Raw genomic sequence first — 11,801 nt, forward strand, 5'->3', positions numbered from 1 at the left:
ACATTTCAGGATGCGTTGCTTACCTTGAATGCACAGCAAAAAAAAAAAAAATGTTGAAAATCCATGAATCATTTGAAGAGTAAATATTTCACCTAGTCTATACGCTACATTGCAATTATGACTAATAATAATGACTCATCATCACCAAGTAAAGTATTCAATTTGTCGCAGGCAGACAAAGAACCTAGATCTGTTTCCTTGTCTGTAGGAGCGCCGCCCCCTAATTATGATCTCTCTAGTTCCATAATGTGTGTGTGTGTGTGTGTGTGTGTGTGTGTGTGTGTGTGTGTGTGTGTGTGTGTGTGTGCTTGTGTGGTCATTGATAAGTTCAACCCCTCTGATCTAATGTTTTTTGTGAGGTGATACTAATGACTGCATGTGAAATTTGAGCAAATTTGAACACTGAAAATAAATATACTTGCTATCTGACCATACGGCTATTTGAACAGATGGCAAAGAAAAAGAGTGAAAAGTTAACAAGTTCAAAAAATATTCCAAAAATAGAGTAGAATTCAATAACAATTGAAAACCGCGTGTAATATTTTGTATGTGAATCAGCACAGGTCCATGTCTTTAACCAATTCCATAGTTTTGATTTTTCTATGATCAAAGGGAATTAAAAACCAGACAATGGGAGACACTCATATGACAGAATGTATACCATGCCCTTCCAGTCTAAGAGTGAACTATTATCAAAACCCCAGAGGCTATGTGGATTCTGTCCCTAAATGTACAGAATACGCTCAATCTGAGACGGTTCAGGTTTCAGCGAGCGGGGGCAGGGTTATGTGGCATGTGTGACAAACTGGATGGTAGAGTGGTAAAGAGTGTCACGTTTGGAAAGTGTACCTTTTGCAGTCTATAGCTTACACACTTCAACCAGGGAGAGGGTTGTAGCCTTTAGCCTAAACACTTCATCCTGGGAGAGCGCAGTAGCCCACAGACTACATAGCCTACTAACACCAAGTGTAGGGGGGCATTCTTCTGAGAACTGTGAGGTGTAGAGAGAAACAAGAGTTGTGAGTGTTGTTCACAGATAGCTGAATAATCAAGAAATCCCCACACTGAGACTTGATGGTAAAGGTGGATCTTCCAGGCAGATGGAAGGCCTGGAGAATGATCATGTAGACACATGCAACACTCTAGCACAGATAAATACTCCAGGCAGGTGACTGACTGCACGTGCCTATTACAATGCAGCAAGTTGACATTTAAACTATTATATACGAACTGGGAAAACCGGTTGATTTATTCTTTAACACAAACACAACACGGCAGTTTCCCAATTACATCTGCAACAGGGGGTAAAGAAGACCAAAAACATGGGTTGTAATAACAGTTTTATAAAAATGGCAGAGAAGCCTGAGGTTCACTCCACCCAACCAGAAGCTTAATTTACAGATGTGTCTCACAGGTCAGGGCAATGTCTCCCTCTAGTGACTGATATAAGTAAGGACAATTAGGAATGACATGACCCAGAAGATCAAACACCTTCACAACGAAAACAACCCACTCAATACAAAACTAAAATAAGCTTTCAGGAGCTTCAGTTGAAATGCACGTCTGCTTTTCAATTTCACGTCAAAAGCACTGACATGGCTGAGACTGACCATTGTTTAAGACAATAAAACACGAAGGAGCTTCAAAGAGTAGCTTCCTCTACACTCCTGAGGAAGGGAATGTGGGAAATGCAGAGAGCTTGAACACGTTCATGACCTTCAAACTCCCTACCACACATCCATGACCTTCAAACTCCCTACCACACATCCAAGACCTTCAAACTCCCTACCACACATCCATGACCTTCAAACTCCCTACCACACATCCATGACCTTCAAACTCCCTACCACACATCCAAGACCTTCAAACTCCCTACCACACATCCATGACCTTCAAACTCCCTACCACACATCCAAGACCTTCAAACTCCCTACCACACATCCAAGACCTTCAAACTCCCTACCACACATCCATGACCTTCAAACTCCCTACCACACATCCATGACCTTCAAACTCCCTACCACACATCCAAGACCTTCAAACTCCCTACCAAACATCCAAGACCTTCAAACTCCCTACCACACATCCAAGACCTTCAAACTCCCTACCACACATCCATGACCTTCAAACTCCCTACCACACATCCAAGACCTTCAAACTCCCTACCACACATCCATGACCTTCAAACTCCCTACCCCACATCCATGACCTTCAAACTCCCTACCACACATCCATGACCTTCAAACTCCCTACCACACATCCATGACCTTCAAACTCCCTACCAAACATCCAAGACCTTCAAACTCCCTACCAAACATCCATGACCTTCAAACTCCCTACCACACATCCAAGACCTTCAAACTCCCTACCACACATCCATGACCTTCAAACTCCCTACCCCACATCCATGACCTTCAAACTCCCTACCACACATCCATGACCTTCAAACTCCCTACCAAACATCCATGACCTTCAAACTCCCTACCACACATCCATGACCTTCAAACTCCCTACCAAACATCCAAGACCTTCAAACTCCCTACCACACATCCATGACCTTCAAACTCCCTACCAAACATCCATGACCTTCAAACTCCCTACCAAACATCCAAGACCTTCAAACTCCCTACCACACATCCATGACCTTCAAACTCCCTACCACACATCCATGACCTTCAAACTCCCTACCAAACATCCATGACCTTCAAACTCCCTACCACACATCCATGACCTTCAAACTCCCTACCACACATCCAAGACCTTCAAACTCCCTACCACACATCCAAGACCTTCAAACTCCCTACCACACATCCAAGACCTTCAAACTTCCTACCACACATTTATTATATTAATAAAACTGTTCAACTACCACTGGTTATTATATTAATATAACTGTTCTACTACAGTACCTCCACATGGTGGCCAGCTGTAGCTCAGGAGGTTGTCCACTTATTGTAGGGTTGACCATTTGAATCCCGGCTCCTCCTGTCCACATGTCGAAGTGTCCTTGAGCAAGATACTGAACCCCAAATTGCTCCCAATGAGCAGGTTAGCACCTTGCATGGCCGCTGCCGTCATTGGTGTGTGAATGTGTGTGTGAATGGGTGAATGAGAGGCCATTGTAAAGCGCTTTGGATAAAAGCACATATAAGTGCAGAACATTTATCATTATTATATTAATGCAGTATGCTGTGACTGCTCTACTACCACTACCAAAATAACCGCTACAACTAGGCTATTGACATCTTGTAATTCAATAAAGGTCTGATACATATTGATTGAGAAATTGATTTTTATTAAGTAATTTGGAGATACATTGTTTCTATCTCAGGATTATATCATATTTTGTTTAAGGTCCAATCATTTTTCAAAACACGGTCCTGAAATTAAATTACTAACCCTAACCCGCCACTAGGGGGGGAGAGAGGCCAGGTTAACACTAAAACAGCGCAGGAAAGGTCCATAAAATGGCAAGGAACACCAGCTGCCTGGCTGGAATATGTCCAGTTCCGTTGTAAAAAACAAACAAAAAAAAAAACAGTTTTTTCCAGTTGAGAACCATCTCCAAACTCAAACCCATCCTATCTCCAGCCGACATGGAAAAAGTAATCCATGCCTTTATTACTTCACGACTCGACTATTGCAACTCCCTTTACTCAGGCCTCCCCCAGATTTGAACTACTCGCCTGCAGCGGGTGCAAAATGCCGCTGTAAGGATGCTGTCGGGGGCCAAAACACGTGGCCCCATCACCCCAGTCTTCGCCTCCCTTCATCGGCTCCCTGTCCACTTTAGAATCCAGTTTTAAATTATGTTAGTTACGTTCAAAGCACTGAATGGTCAGTCACCATCATACATCTCAGATCTCATCCACTGGCAATCATCCACTAGGTCTCTTGAGATCCACAAATAAATATTTTCTTCAAGTCCCACGATCAAAGCTTAAAGGAGGTGACCGAGCTTTTGCAGTTGCGGCTCCACGATTGTGGAACCAGCTGCCACTAGAAATGAGATGTGCTTCCTCCATCTCAGTTTTTAAATCCATGCTGAAAACGCATTTTTATTCTCTAGCCTTTTCAGCCCAGTCTTTTACTGGTTAAATGTGCTTTGCTTTGTCTCGTCTTTGTTTTGTTTGCTGTTGTTTGTTTGTTATTGCTTGCTGCTGTTGTGTTTTATTGTTTTCATATTGATTTGTATATCTATCTTATTTATCTTGTACAGCATTTGGGTCAGCTCAGGCTGTGTTTTTAAATGTGCTTTAAAAATAAACTTGACTGAGTGACTGACCATGCTGACTAAATCGTTTCTATTTGTAGTTTAGGGGGGAAATATGCACAAGAAGATATTAGGATCCAACCTCTCAGAAACACACACTGCGAAGGTCACTTCCTCAGAAACCATGACGTAACCTTTTCCATCTCCCACCACAACTCAAATTCAAACGCGTTCTCTATTGTTGTTGCTTATTATCTGCAGTTTAGAACCAAAGGCTCCTAAGAAGCATTCGATGGGAGGTGACTGGTGTCTAATGTGTTTAGTAATGAACTGTTTCCTGTCTGAATAACAGTAGCACATACACTATATTGACAAAAATATTCACTCACCCATCCAAATAATTGAATTCAGGTGTTCCAATCACTTCCATGGCCACAGGTGTATAAAATGAAGCACCTAGGCATGCAGACTGCTTCTACAAACATTTGTGAAAGAATGGGTCGCTCTCAGGAGCTCAGTGAATTCCAGCGTGGTACTGTGATAGGATGCCACCTGTGCAACAAGTCCAGTCGTGAAATTTCCTCACTACTAAATATTCCACAGTCAACTGTCAGTGGTATTATAACAAAGTGGAAGCGATTGGGAACGACAACAACTCAGCCACGAAGTGGTAGGCCGCGTAAAATGACAGAGCGGGGTCAGTGGATGCTGAGGCGCATAGTGCGCAGAGGTCGCCAACTTTCTGCAGAGTCAATCGCTACAGAACTCCAAACTTCATATGGCTGCATTGTGCCAAGTGTGAAGTTTGGTGGAGGGGGGATTATGGTGTGGGGTTGTTTTTCAGTTGCTGGGCTTGGTCCCTTAGTTCCAGTGAAAGCAACTCTGAATGCTTCAGCATACCAAGTGATTCTGGACAATTCCATGCTCCCAATTTTGTGGGAACAGTTTGGGGATGGCCCCTTCCTGTTCCAACATGACTGCGCACCAGTACACAAAGCAAGGTCCATAAAGACATGGATGAGCGAGTTTGGTGTGGAATAACTTGACTGGGCTGCACAGAGTCCTGACCTCAACCTGATAGAACACCTTTGGGATGAATTAGCGCGGAGACTGCGAGCCAGGCCTTCTCGTCCAACATCAGTGTCTGACCTCACAAATGCGCTTGTGAAACCTTATGAAAAGCCTTCCCAGAAGAGTTGAAGCTGTTATAGCTGCAAAGGGTGGGCCGACGTCATATTAAACCCTATGGATTACGAATGGGATGTCTGTCTGTCTGTCAACCAATCAATCTGTCTGTCTTATCTGTCTGTCAACCAATAAATCTGTCTGTCAACTAATCTGTCTGTGTGTCTGTCAATTAATCTGTCTGTCAACCAATCAATCTGTCTGTTTTATCCGTCTGTCTGTCAACCAATCAATCTGTCTCGCTTATCTGTCTGTCAACCAATCAACCTGTCTCTCTCTCTGTCTGTCAACTCTGTCTGTCTGTCAACCAATCAACCTGTCTCTCTCTGTCTGTCAACTCTCTGTCAACTCTCTGTCTGTCTGTCTGTCTGTCTGTCTGTCTGTCTGTCCCACACCTTGGTGCCAGTGACTGCTGTCATAGTGCAGCTGTTGGGAAACTTACCATTGGTGGTTTCCAGCTGTCAATCATTCTCTCTTTTCAAGGGGAGGAGTCCATCACTATGGTGCCACACCTCCAAGCTCTTGAGGTCTCTGTGGCAGAGAGCAGAGTTAGTTTAAATCAGACCTCATTTATCAGATATCCTGGTTTAGGTCATTTAGCAGACAGACAGGATACAGCTGGATGGATACTAGTGTTTCCTGTACCAGGGACACTCGTAGTGTTTATGAGTGACCTACAGACTACGATGAACTAATACAGAGCAAACACTCACCTCTCACCCCCTGACTCCCCTCCCTCCTCCCCCCCCATCTCCTTGACCCCTGGGTACTGTATCTCTACACCCAGATGATCCAGGATCAGATCACTGGCCCCAGGTCCTGACCTGCACCACTGGTGTTGGAAACCCATACTGACCTGAGATCAGCATCTACAGTATGAACAGCAGGAGGGTTAACTGCTTCCTGGAGACAAGGTGTCTGTTTCCTGTCCCTCTCTCACTCACTGACATGCAAATTACTTCCTTTCTCTAATCTCTAAGAACTGTTGTAAATTAACAAAAGATAATGAGGATTGATATTCAATGAAACAAGACCTCTCTCTCTTTGTCTCTCTCTCTCTGTCTCTCTCTCTCTCTCTGTCTCTGTCTCTCTCTCTCTCTCTCTCTCTGTCTTGCTCTCTTTCTCTCTCATCAGTTTCTTACTCCTCCCACCTTCTTTTCCTCCTTGGTTTGTTCTCTAGCTGTTCTCAGCAGGTCCTAGAGTGTCACTGCTTCCGTCTCAGTCAGCAGCTCCTCCGGTCTCTTCTCTAGTCCACCTCCCTGCTCACACACAACAGGTGAGTTACACTGATCATTGGATTTTTACCTGATAAACCTTTTGTGATTTAAAGACGCTTATTTGACTTCTAACGGCCGCTTTCCACTTTGACCTCATTCTCCCGCTCTTTTGTTCTGCGTCCATCTCTCCATCTGTCCATCTCTACTCCTCCTCTTCCTCATGTCCCCTTCTTCACCTGTGACCCTCAACCCCACCTCTCTCTGTTTCCTCCTCATGTACGGTCTGACCTCTAGTTCTTCCAGCTGTTGATAATCATGTTAAACTCAGCGCTGTTCCAGACTTGATGAATATCAACGTACTGAAGCGTGTGTGATGCTGATGTCGGGGCATGAAGAGAGAGCACCAGTGTAGTACAGGGTCGGCCTCTCAGTGTTCAGACCTTGTAACCGGAGGGGTGAGGCAGAGGGCGTTGGGCCTGGCGTTGGGCCTGCACGCTAGAGAGAGCTGTTCTGTAGAAGTGCGGTGGTTAGCGGAGGTGTACGCATGTGTTTCTGCTGCTGCAAATTTCCTTACATTTCCTGTTAGCGCCACTCAGTTTTCAGCTTCAGAGACACACAGTTTAACCGCTTCCTCTGTGTGCGTGTGTGTGTGTGTGTGTGTGTCAGTGTGTGCACGCCCATGTGTGTGTGTGCTTATGTTTTATTTTCCCTGTGTGACGTATTTCAATCACTTTGTACCCTCCCTTCTTCTACCACACTTGTACCAGCCCTGCTGTCTTAAAGAGATATTAAAGAGATTTACAGATCTAGTGTTCGCCCGCCATTTTGATGTGGTCCTCCATCTTAAACCTGCATCAGTCAGTTCAGGTGGATGACTCAGCTCATCTCCGCTCCCTGTCTGAACCCACTCAGAGCTGAAACACTCCTTCAAGTCAATTCACACACAGAACCACGATCCACACAGAACCACGATCCAATCAATCAATCAATCAAAGCTTTATTTGTATAGCGCATTTCATACACAGAGGCTACACAATGCGCTCTACAGAGAACAAGGGAGGTGGGCATACGACCCACTCTCTACATATTCCAGAGGGAAGCAAAAAACCAGTAATCACCCGGGGGCCAGATAAGTGAGCTGTAAAAATTCTTCCCTGACCCCTCTCAACAAGGCGATGGAGCAAGCTCCTGGAGTATGTTTGTCTACCGGCTAAGAACATTTCTAAAGCAATACATTACATTAAATTACATTTCAGAGTAAGAGAGGCTAAAAAAGCATCATAGGAGAGACATGGCAAATACTGGTGTGTGTTGCTATGGCCCAGGCCTAAAGCCGGAAGTGGGCTGGTGTATGTCTGTGTGTACCTGTGTGTGTGTGTGTTAACTAAATGCTACGACATCCACACAGAACCATGATCCAGCCGGCTTGGCCTCAACATGGGGGCGGGATGCAATGATCTCACGGGAATCTCCACACACACACACACACACACACACACACACACACACACACACACACACACACACACACACACACACACACACACACACACACACAGGCCATGTTCAGATCAGGAAACTATCTGGTCTACGTCATCACTAACGGCCTGCTGACCGCCTCCCTGTGTCACTCACACACAGGAACCATCACTCAGACTGCACACACACACACAACACAGGATCCCTCAGACTCAGACTGCACACACACACACACACACAACACAGGATCCCTCAGACTGCACACACACACACACAACACAGGCTCTACACACACACACACACACACACACACACACACCAGGTTGAGGAACAGAACCCAGGAATGTTCCTCCCTGTGCGCATAGGAAGGAGAACCCAGGTATGTTCCTCCCTGTGCGCGTAGGAAGGAGAACCCAGGAATGTTCCTCCCTGTGCGCATAGGAAGGAGAACCCAGGAATGTTCCTCCCTGTGCGCGTAGGAAAGATGAAACCATAGAGGAATCTGAATCTCCTTTCTGTTACAGTCGCCATGAAGGCTTGGTACGGCGCCGCGGTGCTTCCACTGAGCACGCTCAGTCTGACCCTGCTGATCGCCGCCCTCCACGCCACGCCAACCCCGGATGTCGCCCGGAACACGGCGACACAGCAGCCCCGGAACCTCGACTCCGCCCCCGACCCGGCCCAGCCCCCCTCCCCCACTTCCCACAGCACCACGGCTGATCCAAGTGCCGCCGGAAAAAGCCACACCACGCCCCGGGGGCGGAGCTCTACCGTCGCGGGCGGGTCTCCGGACACGACCGCGTCATCCGCATCTCCCTCTGCCACGCCGCCGTCCGAGGGCACCGCCAAAACCCGGCCTGCCGACGCCACCGCCGCCACCCCCGACCCCCGCCGCCCTGCCACCTCCTCCACCACCCCTGACCCTCGCCGCACCGCCACCTCCTCCGCCACCCCTGACCCTCGCCACACCGCCATCTCCTCCGCCAGCCCCGCCCCCCGCCACACCGCCACCTCCTCCGCCAGCCCCGCCCCCCCGAGCCCGAGCGCCGGCTCCACGGACGCGGTCGTGATCGTCCTGATCCTCCTGGTGGTCGCGGCCATCGTGGCGGTGGCGTGCGTGTGGGCCACCCGCCCGTCCAACCTGGACAGCCCCGCCTCCCGCCTGCTGATGGGCGTCGGGGCGCGCCTGAGGGGCGGGGTCAGAACCCTGGAGGAGAGGCTGGGGTTCCGGCTGTGGCCGGGGGGGCGGGGGAGGGGGGGGGAGGAGGGGGAGGAGGGGGTGAAGGTGGTGGTGGAGGAGGAGGAGAGGATGAGAGGAGGGGAGGCGGGTGAGGGAGCGACGGGCGGATCGAGGGCCGAGGAGGAGAAGGAGGAACAGGGCGAGGAGGAGGAGGACTCCGACGACGACTACTCCAGTCTGGAGGGCTTCGACCTGAGAGAGAGGGCCAAGTACAGGGAGGAGGAAGAGAAACAAGAGAAGGAGGAGGAGGAGGAGAAGAAGAGTGAAGGCGAGGGAAGCCAGCGTGACGAGGAGGAGAGAGAGGGCGACGGAGAGAGAGCCAGCGGCGAGGAGGTGATGGCGCCGGAGGAGCCGGAGGGGGGCCACATCACCGCCCTCTGAGGGGAGGATGGAGGGATGATAGGTCTAGTTGTCTCTGAGGGGAGGATGGAGGGATGAGGATAGGTCTAGTTGTCTCTGAGGGGAGGATGGAGGGATGAGGATAGATCTAGTTGTCTCTGAGGGGAGGATAGAGGGATGAGGATAGATCTAGTTGTCTCTGAGGGGAGGATGGAGGGATGAGGATAGGTCTAGTTGTCTCTGAGGGGAGGATGGATGGATGAGGATAGGTCTAGTTGTCTGAGGGGAGGATGGAGGGATGAGGATAGGTCTAGTTGTCTCTGAGGGGAGGATGGAGGGATGAGGATAGGTCTAGTTGTCTGAGGGGAGGATGGAGGGATGAGGATAGGTCTAGTTGTCTCTGAGGGGAGGATGGATGGATGAGGATAGGTCTAGTTGTCTGAGGGGAGGATGGAGGGATGAGGATAGGTCTAGTTGTCTCTGAGGGGAGGATGGAGGGATGAGGATAGGTCTAGTTGTCTGAGGGGAGGATGGAGGGATGAGGATAGGTCTAGTTGTCTCTGAGGGGAGGATGGAGGGATGAGGATAGGTCTAGTTGTCTCTGAGGGGAGGATGGAGGGATGAGGATAGGTCTAGTTGTCTCTGAGGGGAGGATGGAGGGATGAGGATAGGTCTAGTTGTCTCTGAGGGGAGGATGGAGGGATGAGGATAGGTCTAGTTGTCGGAAGAGAGGAAGGACAACTAAAGGAAAAGGAGAAAAGATGTTGCCCCCCCCTTTTTTTTTTTGTACTATTTTGTTAGACGTTTTTTCACACTCCCGTGCTGATCTTAACCCACTGACATGCAGAACAGTTTCTTAAACACAGACGATGCCCAGTACGAGACAAACAACCAGTCAGCGAAGATTGTCCCCTGAGAGGCACCGTACATCCCACCAGGCTGTGCTCTGATCTGGGCGTGAACCACACGGCGCGGTGCTGACCCAGAACAGCTCCCAGCTCTGACGGGCTCCCAGGACCGCCCAGCTCAGCGGCGCCAACAGCCCCTCCCAGCGCTCACCTGGGGATCCATTACAGCATGTTTACATATTATGTCAACAGTCATTTTATGTTCCTTTGGGTTTGTTTTTTTTATATTTTTATTTTACAATGTGAGTTTCTATCATGTTTCAAAACTGACTTGCCTGTTTGTGTAGCTTTTATAGATTTGTGATGTGATGATTCAAATGAAATAGAAACAATAATAAACCAATCGATACAGGAGTCCGTTGACAGTGTTTTTTATTAATTAGATTTGTTTTTTTATGTCAGAATTATTTAAAATGATCTTCAAAAATTCCACTTTGATCAAGAAAGTATGTGCAACTCAGTAAATAATATTTTAATTAAATAATACACAGTTGTAAAGAATTCTTCCTCCCTCTGTGGCATGAAGGCGGTTTCCCATCCCAGACAGAGGCTAGGCCTGGATTTAACATGGCTCTCAATGGGAGATCTCCCAATGAAGATGCTTCCTAATTTCAAACTAAGCATAATCCCAGTCTAATCTGGGAAGCAGGCCCGTACAGGTTCAAGGTTTCCCACAACTGAAGCGTAAAACCGGGCCGTCGTGGTACAGAATTGGGATTGGGGTCAATTCCCTTTAAATTCAGTAAAAACAGGAAGTGCGTTTAACATAAAACGCAAAATTCAAATAACTACTGATGCAAAAAGCTTCTTATTACCAATCTCAGGGAGAACCAATCTGAATAATGTGTCTCCCTCATGGAACAGGAACTGAATTGGCCCCAAACCCTGGTGGGGGTACGGACCGGTGTTCTAGAACCCTGGTGGGGGTACGGACCGGTGTTCTAGAACCCTGGTGGAAGTACGGACCAGTGTTCTAGAACCCTGGTGGAAGTACGGACCAGTGTTCTAGAACCCTGGTGGAGGTACAGACTGGTGTTCTAGAACCCTGGTGGAAGTACGAACCGGTGTTCTAGAACCCTGGTGGAAGTACGGACCAGTGTTCTAGAACCCTGGTGGAAGTACGGACCGGTGTTCTAGAACCCTGGTGGAAGTACGGACCAGTGTTCTAGAACCCTGGTGGAGGTACAGACTGGTGTTCTAGAACCCTGGTGGAAGTACGA

General features: G+C 48.0%; 1 protein-coding gene across 1 annotated transcript in view; it reads right to left on the bottom strand.

Moving 5' to 3' along the window:
* Positions 1-11,008: 11,008 nt before the first annotated feature.
* Positions 11,009-11,801, bottom strand: part of LOC311322345 (ribosomal protein S6 kinase beta-2-like) — an 8,647-nt gene continuing 7,854 nt past the window's right edge. The window contains exon 10 of the mRNA XM_084454412.1: positions 11,009-11,801. This exon is cut by the window's right edge and continues 965 nt beyond it. The gene's annotated coding sequence lies outside the window, so the exon portion shown is untranslated.

The sequence above is a fragment of the Borostomias antarcticus genome (assembly GCF_949987555.1).
Source record: "Borostomias antarcticus genome assembly, chromosome: 20".
Lineage (NCBI taxonomy): Eukaryota > Metazoa > Chordata > Actinopteri > Stomiiformes > Stomiidae > Borostomias > Borostomias antarcticus.